The 14808-nt window shown below is 46.0% G+C and overlaps 1 long non-coding RNA gene across 1 annotated transcript in view; it reads right to left on the reverse strand.

Moving 5' to 3' along the window:
* Window positions 1-3766: 3766 nt before the first annotated feature.
* The window catches only part of LOC142483331 (uncharacterized), a 43103-nt gene continuing 32061 nt past the window's right edge, over window positions 3767-14808 (reverse strand). The window contains exon 4 of the long non-coding RNA XR_012797308.1: window positions 3767-5640. This is a non-coding gene — a long non-coding RNA (uncharacterized LOC142483331). The remainder of the gene's footprint in view (window positions 5641-14808) is intronic.

The raw sequence follows: 14808 nt of genomic DNA on the forward strand, positions 1-14808 counted from the left end.
CCCCCTTCCCAACCCTCTACACATCACCTTTCCAGCCCTCTACACATCCCCCTTCCCAGCCCTCTACACATCCCCCCCTTCCCAGCCTCTACACATCCCCCCTTCCCAACCCTCTACACATCCCCCTTCCCAGCCCTCTACACATCCCCCTTTCCCAGACCTCTACACATCAACCCTTCCCAACCCTCTACACATCCCCTTTCCCACCCCTCTACACATTCCCCCTTCTACACATCCGCCCTTCCCACCCCTCTACACATCCCCCCTTCCCACTCCTCTACACATCCCCCCTTCCCACCCCTCTAACCCCCCCCCCCCCCCCAAATTCCCTTACGTGGCTGGTTCCCAGTCAGCACGCATAGAAATCTGCCAAGCCGTGGACTCGGGGGACCTGCGGCTTAATGCTGCTAAATAAACAGCAGAGTATTGATAAATCCACGAGAGTTATTTATTTATGCTGTTATTAACCCTGTTCAATTATTCAATTAATATTGATTATTGTGGACATTGATGCTCCTCGTGCTGTGCTAAGCTGAAAGAGACGAGGCCGGGTACCCATGCCGGGCTGGTGCCTGACAAATGGTCTCGTTTAAAGCTATAGAAAGGGGGGACTTTTTTTTCACGTCCACCAGGAAGAGAGGGGAGATATGAAAGACTTTCAAACACCCACAAGGGGAGTACGGGGGGCGGGGTGGGGGGCGTAATGTTCTCTTATCAGATAGAGCAGCCATGCTTCGAAAACAGAGGGTGACGTGAGGGTGGTTTCTCTGCTGAAAGAGTAGTAGATGCATGGACGCCTTTCCAGCAGAGGCGGTGATGGCATCAATGGCTGATGCGTTCCAGAATGCTTGGGAGGAACACAGGAAGACCCAACGTGCCATGGGTAAGACGCACATCTTGCAGGCTCCCCGTTCTCTAATGGACGTTACTGCACTGTGGATATATCATCGCTTCTCCCCTTAATACATTTTGGGGGACGGATTCTGTTTTGTGTATGGAGAATGTGCAGGCCGGGTGAACTTTGAACATAAGACGCCGAATCAAGACGTATGTCCATCGAGTTAAATTCGGACGCCAGAGACGCTCACCCGATATGTGCATTTACAGGAAGGCAAACAGGAACCCCAGTTAAACATGAATATGTCTCGTACGGGGGGGGGGGGGAGGAGAAGCCTTCGATCCAGACGCTGGGGCTTTTATCTGCCATCTATGGTTCTAGGTCCTTATCTCCTTACTTTATTTAACCTGTTCCACCTTTAAGACCCATCTTAAAACCCAGCTCCTTAAGGAAGCATATGAGTAGCTCCGTGGCTGATAATTTACACCTCATACATAAAGCTTGGCACCCTGCAGACGCACTTACCAGAACGCCCTCCTACTGTCTCTGTACGTTCTTCCTATCAACCAATTAGATTGTGAGCTCTTCGGAGCAGGGACTCCTCTTCCTAAATGTTACCTTTATGTCTGAAGCACTTATTCCCATGATCTGTTATTTATATTATTTGTTATTTATATGATTGCCACGTGTATACTGCTGTGAAGCGCAATGTACATTAATGGCGCTATATAAATAAAGACATACATACATCCCCCATCTGCCGGTCACCATTAAAGACAGGCGAATTTCGGGGGCGAGTTTGCATGCGCGGCGAACGGCCGGTTCCTTAGGTCCCCCCGGATTTCAGCGGATCGACGCCAAAAAGGTGCGATTCGCGGTTGGCGGATTTAATTATTTTTTTTTATTACCGAGACACCCCGTGGATTCCGCCACCCGTGGGACGGATCCGTAAGTCGCCAACGGATTGGATGCCACAAATCCATCGCACGGGTTGTATCCAATGGCGGTTTGGATGATTCCGCGCCGATTGAAACCAACCAAAGCCGTTTTGCAAAACGGATTGTGGGGGGTGGGGGAGGGTGGTGGGGGGGGGGGGGGAGTGCGAGAAATCCAGGGGACGGATTCAGCCGTCTCTAGTCCTTCTGTCGGAAATGACCAGGTGAAACGGCGGCGTGGCGACATCGCTCCCGGGCGCAGAATTCCTCGGATCTCGGGATCCTGCTACCGTGTTCCCGGAACCGCTGCCAGAAGCTGGAAACCCATCGCCGAACACGCGTGTGGAAAACAGCTGCTGGCACGGCAGCACTTATTCCAGGACGGTTAGGGCGAGGGAGCTGGGCTTTCAGATTATTGCACGGGGGGGGGGGGGGGCGGAGTTAACCCCTTCAGTGCATGGGGAATCCAATCGCTAGCTTTTCCAGATATGTCCTTTCTAGTGTTAAAGAATTAACCCCTGCTAGCCCGGCTAACACCTATTTTATTTTATATATTAACATTGAGGTCTGTGTACGAAAGGAGGGGGGCTCAGCCAGTCCTCAAGACCCCCAATAAGTCAGGTTTTCAGGATATCCCAACTTCAGCACAGGTGACTCTGGCTGGCTATGTGTCCAGTATGACCTCTCTGGGCGTGTATGTGTATACCGGTATTATCTCTCTGGGCGTGTATGTGTATAGCGGTATTACCTCTCTGGGCGTGTATGTGTATACCGGTATTACCTCTCTGGGTGTGTATGTGTATACCGGTATTATCACTCTGGGCGTGTATGTGTATACCGGTATTATCACTCTGGGTGTGTATGTGTATACCGGTATTACCTCTCTGGGCGTGTATGTGTATACCGGTATTACCTCTCGGGGCGTGTATGTGTATACCGGAATTACCTCTCTGGGCGTGTATGTGTACTGTATACCGGTATTATCACTCTGGGCGTGTATGTGTATACCGGTATTACCTCTCTGGCCGTGTATGTGTATAACGGTATTACCTCTCTGGGCGTGTATGTGTATACCGGAATTACCTCTCTGGGCGTGTATGTGTATACCGGTATTACCTCTCTGGGCATGTATGTGTATACCGGTATTACCTCTCTGGGCGTGTATGTGTATACCGGTATTACCTCTCTGGACGTGTATGTGTATACCGGTATTACCTCTCTGGGCGTGTATGTGTATATCGGTATTACCTCTCTGGGCGTGTATGTGTATGCCGGTATTACCTCTCTGGGCGTGTGTGTGTATACCGGTATCACCTCTCTGGGCTGTATGTGTATACCGGTATTACCTCTCTGGGCGTGTATGTGTATACTGGTATTACCTCTCTGGACGTGTATGTGTATACCGGTATTACCTCTCTGGGCGTGTGTGTGTATACCGGTATTACCTCTCTGGGCGTGTATGTGTATACCGGTATTACCTCTCTGGGCGTGTGTGTGTATACCGGTATTACCTCTCTGGGCGTGTATGTGTATACTGGTATTACCTCTCTGGGCGTGTATGTGTATACCGGTATTACCTCTCTGGGCGTGTATGTGTATACTGGTATTACCTCTCTGGGCGTGTATGCGTATACTGGTATTACCTCTCTGGGCGTGTATGTGTATACCGGTATTACCTCTCTGGGCGTGTATGTGTATACCGGTATTACCTCTCTGGGCGTGTATGTGTATACTGGTATTACCTCTCTGGGCGTGTATGTGTATACCGGTATTACCTCTCTGGGCGTGTATGTGTATACTGGTATTACCTCTCTGGGCGTGTATGCGTATACTGGTATTACCTCTCTGGGCGTGTATGTGTATACCGGTATTACCTCTCTGGGCGTGTATGTGTATACTGGCATTACCTCTCTGGGCGTGTATGCGTATACTGGTATTACCTCTCTGGGCGTGTATGTGTATACCGGTATTACCTCTCTGGGCGTGTATGTGTATACCGGTATTACCTCTCTGGGCGTGTATGTGTATACCGGTATCACCTCTCTGGGCGTGTATGTGTATACCGGTATTACCTCTCTGGGCGTGTATGTGTATACCGGTATTACCTCTCTGGGCGTGTATGTGTATACCGGTATTACCTCTCTGGGTGTGTATGTGTATACCGGTATTACCTCTCTGGGCGTGTATGTGTATACCGGTATTACCTCTCTGGGTGTGTATGTTTATAGCGGTATTACCTCTCTGGGCGTGTATGGGTAACTGGTATTACCTATCTGGGCATGTATGGGTATACTGGTATTACCTCTGGGCGTGTATGCGTATACTGGTATTACCTCTCTGGGCATGTATGTGTATACCGGTATTACCTCTCTGGGCGTGTATGTGTATACCGGTATTACCTCTCTGGGCGTGTATGTGTATACCGGTATTACCTCTCTGGGCGTGTGTGTGTATACCGGTATTACCTCTCTGGGTGTGTATGCGTATACCGGTATTACCTCTCTGGGCGTGTATGTGTATACCGGTATTACCTCTCTGGACGTGTATGTGTATACCGGTATTACCTCTCTGGACGTGTATGTGTATACCGGTATTACCTCTCTGGGCGTGTACGTGTATACCGGTATTACCTCTCTGGACATAGTGACCTGACCAGCTTGGGGGGGCCATGGGATTTCCATGAGCAGGGCAGCTAGGGGGCTGGGCACCTTCCTCCATCCTGATTGGCTGCTGCTGGGTAATGCAGCCAATCAGGAGGTGTCAGGAGTCTGGGGGTGGGGCCAAGGAGAGGAGGAAACAGCATGGAGAGGGGAGGTGCATGCCTCGAGCATGTCACACCTTTCACCATTGTGTCCAGTGCTTTTGGCAAAGCCGCCTGGCCGCCCCGACTTCTACACCCGCGTGCCTACCCGCCTAGCAGAGCGCTAGTTAATCGCTGCAGAGTGCAGGGAGACTAGCGATCCCCCTGTAAAACCTCGCATTTGGCCGTGCAGCGTGACCCCCAAATAATGTGGGGAACACGAGCACAGCCGCCGGCGTCCGCAGGCCCAAACTGGAACGGATATTTTAATGGGATGATCCCGACAGCCACGAGGGAGACTCGGTCCTACTCTACGCGCGGCAGCCGCTCTCCAAATCAGAGACCCCCTGCGGCAGGCATGCAGACACCCCTGGGTAGCCAGTTCTGGGCAGCTGCTCACCCTGCGGTGCTTCCACCCGCCCCTGGTCTCGCCCGCTCCTTCACGACATTTTCCGCTCAGCGTGTCGCTTTCCGGCAGCAGAGGGAGTCCACCCGCTTACATGCCACCCCGCTAAGTGGCTCCAGTGTCGTTACCACTCTGAAACGCGTCGGCGGCTGCAATCAAGTCTGCATGGTGGGGCTGGGCTGCTTTTCTCCTTGTGAGGGGGAGGTTATTTCGTATTCCCTTAACCCCCCGTCCCCGCCCGATTGGAACCATTGCAGTTTGATGCGGTGGCCAACTTCAGTCCTCAAGAGCCACTGACAAGCCGCGTATTAGGGATATATCCCTGCTTCAGCACAGGTGGCTCAGTCATTGACCAAGTTGGTGGCCGACTCCAGTCCTCAAGGGCCACCAATAGGTTAGATTTTAAGGGTATTCCTGCTTCAGCACTGGTGGCGCAATCAGTGGCTCAGTCATTGGCCAACTCCAGTCCTCAAGGGCAATCCAACAGATCAGGTTTGCAGGATATCCCTGCTTCAGCACAGGTGGCTCATTCATTGGCCAACTCCTGTCCTCAAGGGCAACCCAACAGATCAGGTTTGCTGGATATCCCTGCTTCAGCACAGATGGCTTGCTTCTTGCTGGCTTCTTGCTTTTCCTCCTTCCTCGTTTCACATAAAATCTGCTGTTGAATAATACAAATAAAATGTTCCGATAGAAATACCGACTCAGGGATATTTTTGTCCTCGTCAATTGTGATCGATGAACCCCTTCCCCCCCCCCCCCCCCTCCCCCTTAAAAGCGTTTTTATGACTGTTTCACTGTTGGGGGGGGGGCTGAAACGTGTTGTGCTGAAGCGTGTCACCGGCGCTAGAAGGGTCTCGATGGCTTTGGTTTGGGCAGCTGTTAAATTCAACAAAATTCTCCTGTCCTGAGGCTGACGGGGCCGCTAGAAATCAGAGGTCACAAATGTTCTGTGTGCTGTTATCCATCTATCTGCCTGTCTGTGTATCTGTCTCTGTGCATCTGTGTATCTGTCTGTGTGTATCTGTCTCTGTGCATCTGTGTATCCGTCTCTGTGCATCTGTGTGTATCTGTCTCTGTGCATCTGTGTGTATCTGTCTGTGTGTGTATCTGTCTGTCTGTGTATCTGTCTGTCCGTCTATCTGTCTGTCTGTCTGTCTGTCTGTCCGTCTGTGTATCTGTCTCTGTGCATCTGTGTGTATCGGTCTGTGTGTGTCTGTGTGTGTATCTGTCTGTCTGTATATCTGTCTGTGTGTATCTGTGTGTGTATCTGTCTGTCTGTATATCTGTCTGTGTGTGTATCTGTCTGTCTGTATATCTGTCTGTGTGTGTATCTATCTGTTCGTGTATCTGTATGTGCGTGTATCTGTCTGGGCGCGTATCTGTCTGTGTATGTGCGTCTGTCTGTTCGTCTGTCTGTCTGTGTGTATCTGTGTGTGTGTGTGTCTGTCATGTGTCTGCTTATCTGTCTGTGTGTGTGTGTGTATGTGTCTGTGTCTGTGTATCTGTCTGTGTATCTGTCTGTGTGTCTCTCTGTGTATCTCTCTGTGTCTCTGTCTGTGTCTCTGTCTGTGTCTCTGTCTCTGTCTGTGTCTCTGTCTGTGTCTCTATCTGTGTACAGTATCTGTCTGTGTATCTGTCTATCTGTCTGTGTATCTGTCTGTGTTTCTGTCTGTGTATCTCTGTGTTTCTGTCTTTGTTTCTGTCTTTGTATCTCTCTGTGTTTCTGTCTGTGTATCTGTCTGTGTATCTGTCTGTGTTTCTGTCTGTGTTTCTGTCTGTGTATCTCTCTGTGTATCTATCTGTGTATCTGTCTGTGTTTCTGTCTGTGTATCTCTCTGTGTTTCTGTCTTTGTATCTCTCTGTGTATCTCCCTGTGTTTCTGTCTGTGTATCTCTCTGTGTATCTATCTGTGTATCTGTCTGTGTATCTGTCTGTGTTTCTGTCTGTGTATCTCTCTGTGTTTCTGTCTTTGTATCTCTCTGTGTATCTCCCTGTGTTTCTGTCTGTGTATCTCCCTGTGTTTCTGTCTGTGTATCTGTCTGTGTATCTGTCTGTGTTTCTGTCTGTGTTTCTGTCTGTGTTTCTGTCTGTGTTTCTGTCTGTGTATCTCTCTGTGTATCTCTCTGTGTTTCTGTCTGTGTATCTGTCTGTGTATCTGTCTGTGTATCTGTCTGTGTTTCTGTCTGTGTATCTCTCTGTGTTTCTGTCTGTGTATCTGTCTGTGTATCTGTCTGTGTATCTCTCTGTGTATCTGTCTGTGTTTCTGTCTTTGTATCTCTCTGTGTATCTGTGTGTATCTGTCTGTGTATCTCTCTGTGTATCTCTCTGTGTCTCTGTCTGTGTATCTGTCTGTGTATCTCTCTGTGTTTCTGTCTTTGTATCTCTCTGTGTATCTCTCTTTGTATCTGTCTGTGTTTCTGTCTGTGTTTCTGTCTGTGTATCTGTCTGTGTATCTGTCTGTGTATCTCTCTGTGTGCTGTTATTTACGAGATAAGTGTGACCCCAACTTCAGGTATATGTGTGAAATGGAAGAAGGAAGATCTATCTATATATCTCTCTGTGAATCTATCTATTTATCAGCTATCAATCTATCTGTCTATCAGCTATCTATCTGTGTATGTATCTATTAATCAGCTAACTATTCTTCCTGCGCCCCCCTGCTCGCGCCGCCCCCTCCCTCCCTCCCCGGCCCGACCCTATAACTCCCAATAACGTGACGGTAAGTATATCTTAGTGTTACTCCCATGCAGGCCCTATAACTTCCAATAACGTGACGGTAAGTATGTCTTAGTGTTACTCCCATCCAGACCCTATAACTTCCAATAACGTGACGGTAAGTATGTCTTAGTGTTACTCCCATCCAGGCCCTATAACTCCCAATAATGTGACGGTAAGTATGTCTTAGTGTTACTCCCATCCAGACCCTATATCTTCCAATAACGTGACGGTAAGTATGTCTTAGTGTTACTCCCATCCAGACCCTATATCTTCCAATAACGTGACGTAAGTATGTCTTAGTGTTACTCCCATCCAGTCCCTATAACTCCCAATAACGTGACGGTAAGAATGTCTTAGTGTTACTCCCATCCAGTCCCTATAACTCCCAATAACGTGACGGTAAGTATGTCTTAGTGTTACTCCCATCCAGTCCCTATAACTCCCAATAACGTGACGGTAAGTATGTCTTAGTGTTACTCCCATCCAGGCCCTATAACTTCCAATAACGTGACGGTAAGTATGTCTTAGTGTTACTCCCATCCAGACCCTATAACTCCCAATAACGTGACGGTAAGTATGTCTTAGTGTTACTCCCATCCAGACCCTATAACTTCCAATAACGTGACGGTATGTATGTCTTAGTGTTACTCCCATCCAGTCCCTATAACTTCCAATAACGTGACGGTAAGTATGTCTTAGTGTTACTCCCACCCAGACCCTATAACTTCCAATAACGTGACAGTAAGTATGTCTTAGTGTTACTCCGATCCAGACCCTATAACTTCCAATAACGTGACAGTAAGTATGTCTTAGTGTTACTCCCATCCACACCCTATAACTCCCAATAACGTGACGGTAAGTATGTCTTAGTGTTACTCCCACCCAGACCCTATAACTCCCAATATCTTGACGGTAAGTATGTCTTAGTGTTACTCCCATCCAGACCCTATAACTTCCAATAACGTGACGGTAAGTATGTCTTAGTGTTACTCCCACCAAGACCCTATAACTTCCAATAACGTGACAGTAAGTATGTCTTAGTGTTACTCCGATCCAGACCCTATAACTTCCAATAACGTGACGGTAATTATGCGTTAGTGTTACTCCCATCCAGACCCTATAACTTCCAATAACGTGACAGTAAGTATGTCTTAGTGTTACTCCCATCCAGACCCTATAACTTCCAATACCGTGACAGTAAGTATGTCTTAGTGTTACTCCGATCCAGACCCTATAACTTCCAATAACGTGACGGTAAGTATGTCTTAGTGTTACTCACATCCAGACCCTATAACTTCCAATAACGTGACGGTAAGTATGTCTTAGTGTTACTCCCATCCAGTCCCTATAACTCCCAATAACGTGATGGTAAGTATGTCTTAGTGTTACTCACATCGAGACCCTATAACTTCCAATAACGTGACAGTAAGTATGTCTTAGTGTTACTCCCATCCAGACCCTATAACTTCCAATAACGTGACGGTAAGTATGTCTTAGTATTACTCCCATCCAGTCCCTATAACTTCCAATAACGTGACAGTAAGTATGTCTTAGTGTTACTCCCATCCAGACCCTATAACTTCCAATAACGTGACGGTAAGTATGTCTTAGTGTTACTCCCATCCAGTCCCTATAACTCCCAATAACGTGATGGTAAGTATGTCTTAGTGTTACTCCCATCCAGACCCTATAACTCCCAATAACGTGACGGTAAGTATGTCTTAGTGTTACTCCCACTCAGACCCTATAACTTCCAATAACGTGACAGTAAGTATGTCTTAGTGTTACTCCCATCCAGTCCCTATAACTCCCAATAACGTGACGGTAAGTATGTCTTAGTGTTACTCCCACCCAGACCCTATAACTTCCAATAACGTGACGGTAAGTATGTCTTAGTGTTACTCCGATCCAGACCCTATAACTTCCAATAACGTGACGGTAAGTATGTCTTAGTGTTACTCACATCCAGACCCTATAACTTCCAATAACGTGACGGTAAGTATGTCTTAGTGTTACTCCCATCCAGTCCCTATAACTCCCAATAACGTGATGGTAAGTATGTCTTAGTGTTACTCACATCGAGACCCTATAACTTCCAATAACGTGACAGTAAGTATGTCTTAGTGTTACTCCCATCCAATCCCTATAACTTCCAATAACGTGATGGTAAGTATGTCTTAGTGTTACTCCCATCCAGACCCTATAACTTCCAATAACGTGACGGTAAGTATGTCTTAGTGTTACTCCCATCCAGTCCCTATAACTTCCAATAACGTGACAGTAAGTATGTCTTAGTGTTACTCCCATCCAGACCCTATAACTTCCAATAACGTGACGGTAAGTATGTCTTAGTGTTACTCCCATCCAGTCCCTATTACTCCCAATAACGTGATGGTAAGTATGTCTTAGTGTTACTCCCATCCAGACCCTATAACTCCCAATAACGTGATGGTAAGTATGTCTTAGTGTTACTCCCATCCAGACCCTATAACTCCCAATAACGTGATGGTAAGTATGTCTTAGTGTTACTCCCATCCAGACCCTATAACTCCCAATAACGTGATGGTAAGTATGTCTTAGTGTTACTCCCACTCAGACCCTATAACTTCCAATAACGTGACAGTAAGTATGTCTTAGTGTTACTCCCATCCAGTCCCTATAACTCCCAATAACGTGATGGTAAGTATGTCTTAGTGTTACTCCCATCCAGACCCTATAACTCCCAATAACGTGATGGTAAGTATGTCTTAGTGTTACTCCCATCCAGACCCTATAACTCCCAATAACGTGATGGTAAGTATGTCTTAGTGTTACTCCCATCCAGACCCTATAACTCCCAATAACGTGACGGTAAGTATGTCTTAGTGTTTATCCCATCCAGACCCTATAACTCCCAATAACGTGACGGTAAGTATGTCTTAGTGTTACTCCCATCCAGTCCCTATAACTCCCAATAACGTGATGGTAAGTATGTCTTAGTGTTACTCCCATCCAGACCCTATAACTCCCAATAACGTGATGGTAAGTATATCTTAGTGTTACTCCCATCCAGTCCCTATAACTCCCAATAACGTGATGGTAAGTATGTCTTAGTGTTTATCCCATCCAGACCCTATAACTCCCAATAACGTGATGGTAAGTATGTCTTAGTGTTACTCCCATCCAGACCCTATAACTCCCAATAACGTGATGGTAAGTATGTCTTAGTGTTTATCCCATCCAGACCCTATAACTCCCAATAACGTGATGGTAAGTATGTCTTAGTGTTACTCCCATCCAGACCCTATAACTCCCAATAACGTGATGGTAAGTATGTCTTAGTGTTACTCCCATCCAGTCCCTATAACTCCCAATAATGTGACGGTAAGTATGTCTTAGTGTTACTCCCATCCAGTCCCTATAACTCCCAATAACGTGACGGTAAGTATGTCTTAGTGTTACTCCCATCCAGACCCTATAACTCCCAATAACGTGATGGTAAGTATGTCTTAGTGTTACTCCCATCCAGACCCTATAACTCCCAATAACGTGATGGTAAGTATGTGTTAGTGTTACTCCCATCCAGACCCTATAACTCCCAATAACGTGACGGTAAGTATGTCTTAGTGTTACTCCCATCCAGTCCCTATAACTCCCAATAACATGACGGTAAGTATGTCTTAGTGTTACTCCCATCCAGACCCTATAACTCCCAATAACGTGATGGTAAGTATGTCTTAGTGTTACTCCCATCCAGTCCCTATAACTCCCAATAACGTGACGGTAAGTATGTCTTAGTGTTACTCCCATCCAGTCCCTATAACTCCCAATAACGTGACAGTAAGTATGTCTTAGTGTTACTCCCACCCAGTCCCTATAACTCCCAATAACGTGATGGTAAGTATGTGTTAGTGTTACTCCCATCCAGACCCTATAACTCCCAATAACGTGACGGTAAGTATGTCTTAGTGTTACTCCCATCCAGACCCTATAACTCCCAATAACGTGATGGTAAGTATGTCTTAGTGTTACTCCCATCCAGTCCCTATAACTCCCAATAACGTGACAGTAAGTATGTCTTAGTGTTACTCCCACCCAGTCCCTATAACTTCCAATAACGTGACAGTAAGTATGTCTTAGTGTTACTCCCACCCAGTCCCTATAACTTCCAATAACGTGACGGTAAGTATGTCTTAGTGTTACTCCCATCCAGTCCCTGTACCTCCCAATAACGTGACGGTAAGTATGTCTTAGTGTTACTCCCATCCAGACCCTATAACTCCCAATAACGTGACGGTAAGTATGTCTTAGTGTTACTCCCATCCAGGCCCTATAACTCCCAATAATGTGATGGTAAGTATGTCTTAGTGTTACTCCCATCCAGTCCCTATAACTTCCAATACCGTGACAGTAAGTATGTCTTAGTGTTACTCCGATCCAGACCCTATAACTTCCAATAACGTGACGGTATGTATGTCTTAGTGTTACTCCCATCCAGTCCCTATAACTTCCAATAACGTGACGGTAAGTATGTCTTAGTGTTACTCCCACCCAGACCCTATAACTTCCAATAACGTGACAGTAAGTATGTCTTAGTGTTACTCCGATCCAGACCCTATAACTTCCAATAACGTGACAGTAAGTATGTCTTAGTGTTACTCCCATCCACACCCTATAACTCCCAATAACGTGACGGTAAGTATGTCTTAGTGTTACTCCCACCCAGACCCTATAACTCCCAATATCTTGACGGTAAGTATGTCTTAGTGTTACTCCCATCCAGACCCTATAACTTCCAATAACGTGACGGTAAGTATGTCTTAGTGTTACTCCCACCAAGACCCTATAACTTCCAATAACGTGACAGTAAGTATGTCTTAGTGTTACTCCGATCCAGACCCTATAACTTCCAATAACGTGACGGTAATTATGCGTTAGTGTTACTCCCATCCAGACCCTATAACTTCCAATAACGTGACAGTAAGTATGTCTTAGTGTTACTCCCATCCAGACCCTATAACTTCCAATACCGTGACAGTAAGTATGTCTTAGTGTTACTCCGATCCAGACCCTATAACTTCCAATAACGTGACGGTAAGTATGTCTTAGTGTTACTCACATCCAGACCCTATAACTTCCAATAACGTGACGGTAAGTATGTCTTAGTGTTACTCCCATCCAGTCCCTATAACTCCCAATAACGTGATGGTAAGTATGTCTTAGTGTTACTCACATCGAGACCCTATAACTTCCAATAACGTGACAGTAAGTATGTCTTAGTGTTACTCCCATCCAGACCCTATAACTTCCAATAACGTGACGGTAAGTATGTCTTAGTATTACTCCCATCCAGTCCCTATAACTTCCAATAACGTGACAGTAAGTATGTCTTAGTGTTACTCCCATCCAGACCCTATAACTTCCAATAACGTGACGGTAAGTATGTCTTAGTGTTACTCCCATCCAGTCCCTATAACTCCCAATAACGTGATGGTAAGTATGTCTTGTGTTACTCCCATCCAGACCCTATAACTCCCAATAACGTGACGGTAAGTATGTCTTAGTGTTACTCCCACTCAGACCCTATAACTTCCAATAACGTGACAGTAAGTATGTCTTAGTGTTACTCCCATCCAGTCCCTATAACTCCCAATAACGTGACGGTAAGTATGTCTTAGTGTTACTCCCACCCAGACCCTATAACTTCCAATAACGTGACGGTAAGTATGTCTTAGTGTTACTCCGATCCAGACCCTATAACTTCCAATAACGTGACGGTAAGTATGTCTTAGTGTTACTCACATCCAGACCCTATAACTTCCAATAACGTGACGGTAAGTATGTCTTAGTGTTACTCCCATCCAGTCCCTATAACTCCCAATAACGTGATGGTAAGTATGTCTTAGTGTTACTCACATCGAGACCCTATAACTTCCAATAACGTGACAGTAAGTATGTCTTAGTGTTACTCCCATCCAATCCCTATAACTTCCAATAACGTGATGGTAAGTATGTCTTAGTGTTACTCCCATCCAGACCCTATAACTTCCAATAACGTGACGGTAAGTATGTCTTAGTGTTACTCCCATCCAGTCCCTATAACTTCCAATAACGTGACAGTAAGTATGTCTTAGTGTTACTCCCATCCAGACCCTATAACTTCCAATAACGTGACGGTAAGTATGTCTTAGTGTTACTCCCATCCAGTCCCTATTACTCCCAATAACGTGATGGTAAGTATGTCTTAGTGTTACTCCCATCCAGACCCTATAACTCCCAATAACGTGATGGTAAGTATGTCTTAGTGTTACTCCCATCCAGACCCTATAACTCCCAATAACGTGATGGTAAGTATGTCTTAGTGTTACTCCCATCCAGACCCTATAACTCCCAATAACGTGATGGTAAGTATGTCTTAGTGTTACTCCCACTCAGACCCTATAACTTCCAATAACGTGACAGTAAGTATGTCTTAGTGTTACTCCCATCCAGTCCCTATAACTCCCAATAACGTGATGGTAAGTATGTCTTAGTGTTACTCCCATCCAGACCCTATAACTCCCAATAACGTGATGGTAAGTATGTCTTAGTGTTACTCCCATCCAGACCCTATAACTCCCAATAACGTGATGGTAAGTATGTCTTAGTGTTACTCCCATCCAGACCCTATAACTCCCAATAACGTGACGGTAAGTATGTCTTAGTGTTTATCCCATCCAGACCCTATAACTCCCAATAACGTGACGGTAAGTATGTCTTAGTGTTACTCCCATCCAGTCCCTATAACTCCCAATAACGTGATGGTAAGTATGTCTTAGTGTTACTCCCATCCAGACCCTATAACTCCCAATAACGTGATGGTAAGTATGTCTTAGTGTTACTCCCATCCAGTCCCTATAACTCCCAATAACGTGATGGTAAGTATGTCTTAGTGTTTATCCCATCCAGACCCTATAACTCCCAATAACGTGATGGTAAGTATGTCTTAGTGTTACTCCCATCCAGACCCTATAACTCCCAATAACGTGATGGTAAGTATGTCTTAGTGTTACTCCCATCCAGACCCTATAACTCCCAATAACGTGATGGTAAGTATGTCTTAGTGTTACTCCCATCCAGACCCTATAAC

The sequence above is a fragment of the Ascaphus truei genome, unplaced genomic scaffold (genome assembly GCF_040206685.1).
Source record: "Ascaphus truei isolate aAscTru1 unplaced genomic scaffold, aAscTru1.hap1 HAP1_SCAFFOLD_321, whole genome shotgun sequence".
In the NCBI taxonomy this organism is placed as follows: domain Eukaryota; kingdom Metazoa; phylum Chordata; class Amphibia; order Anura; family Ascaphidae; genus Ascaphus; species Ascaphus truei.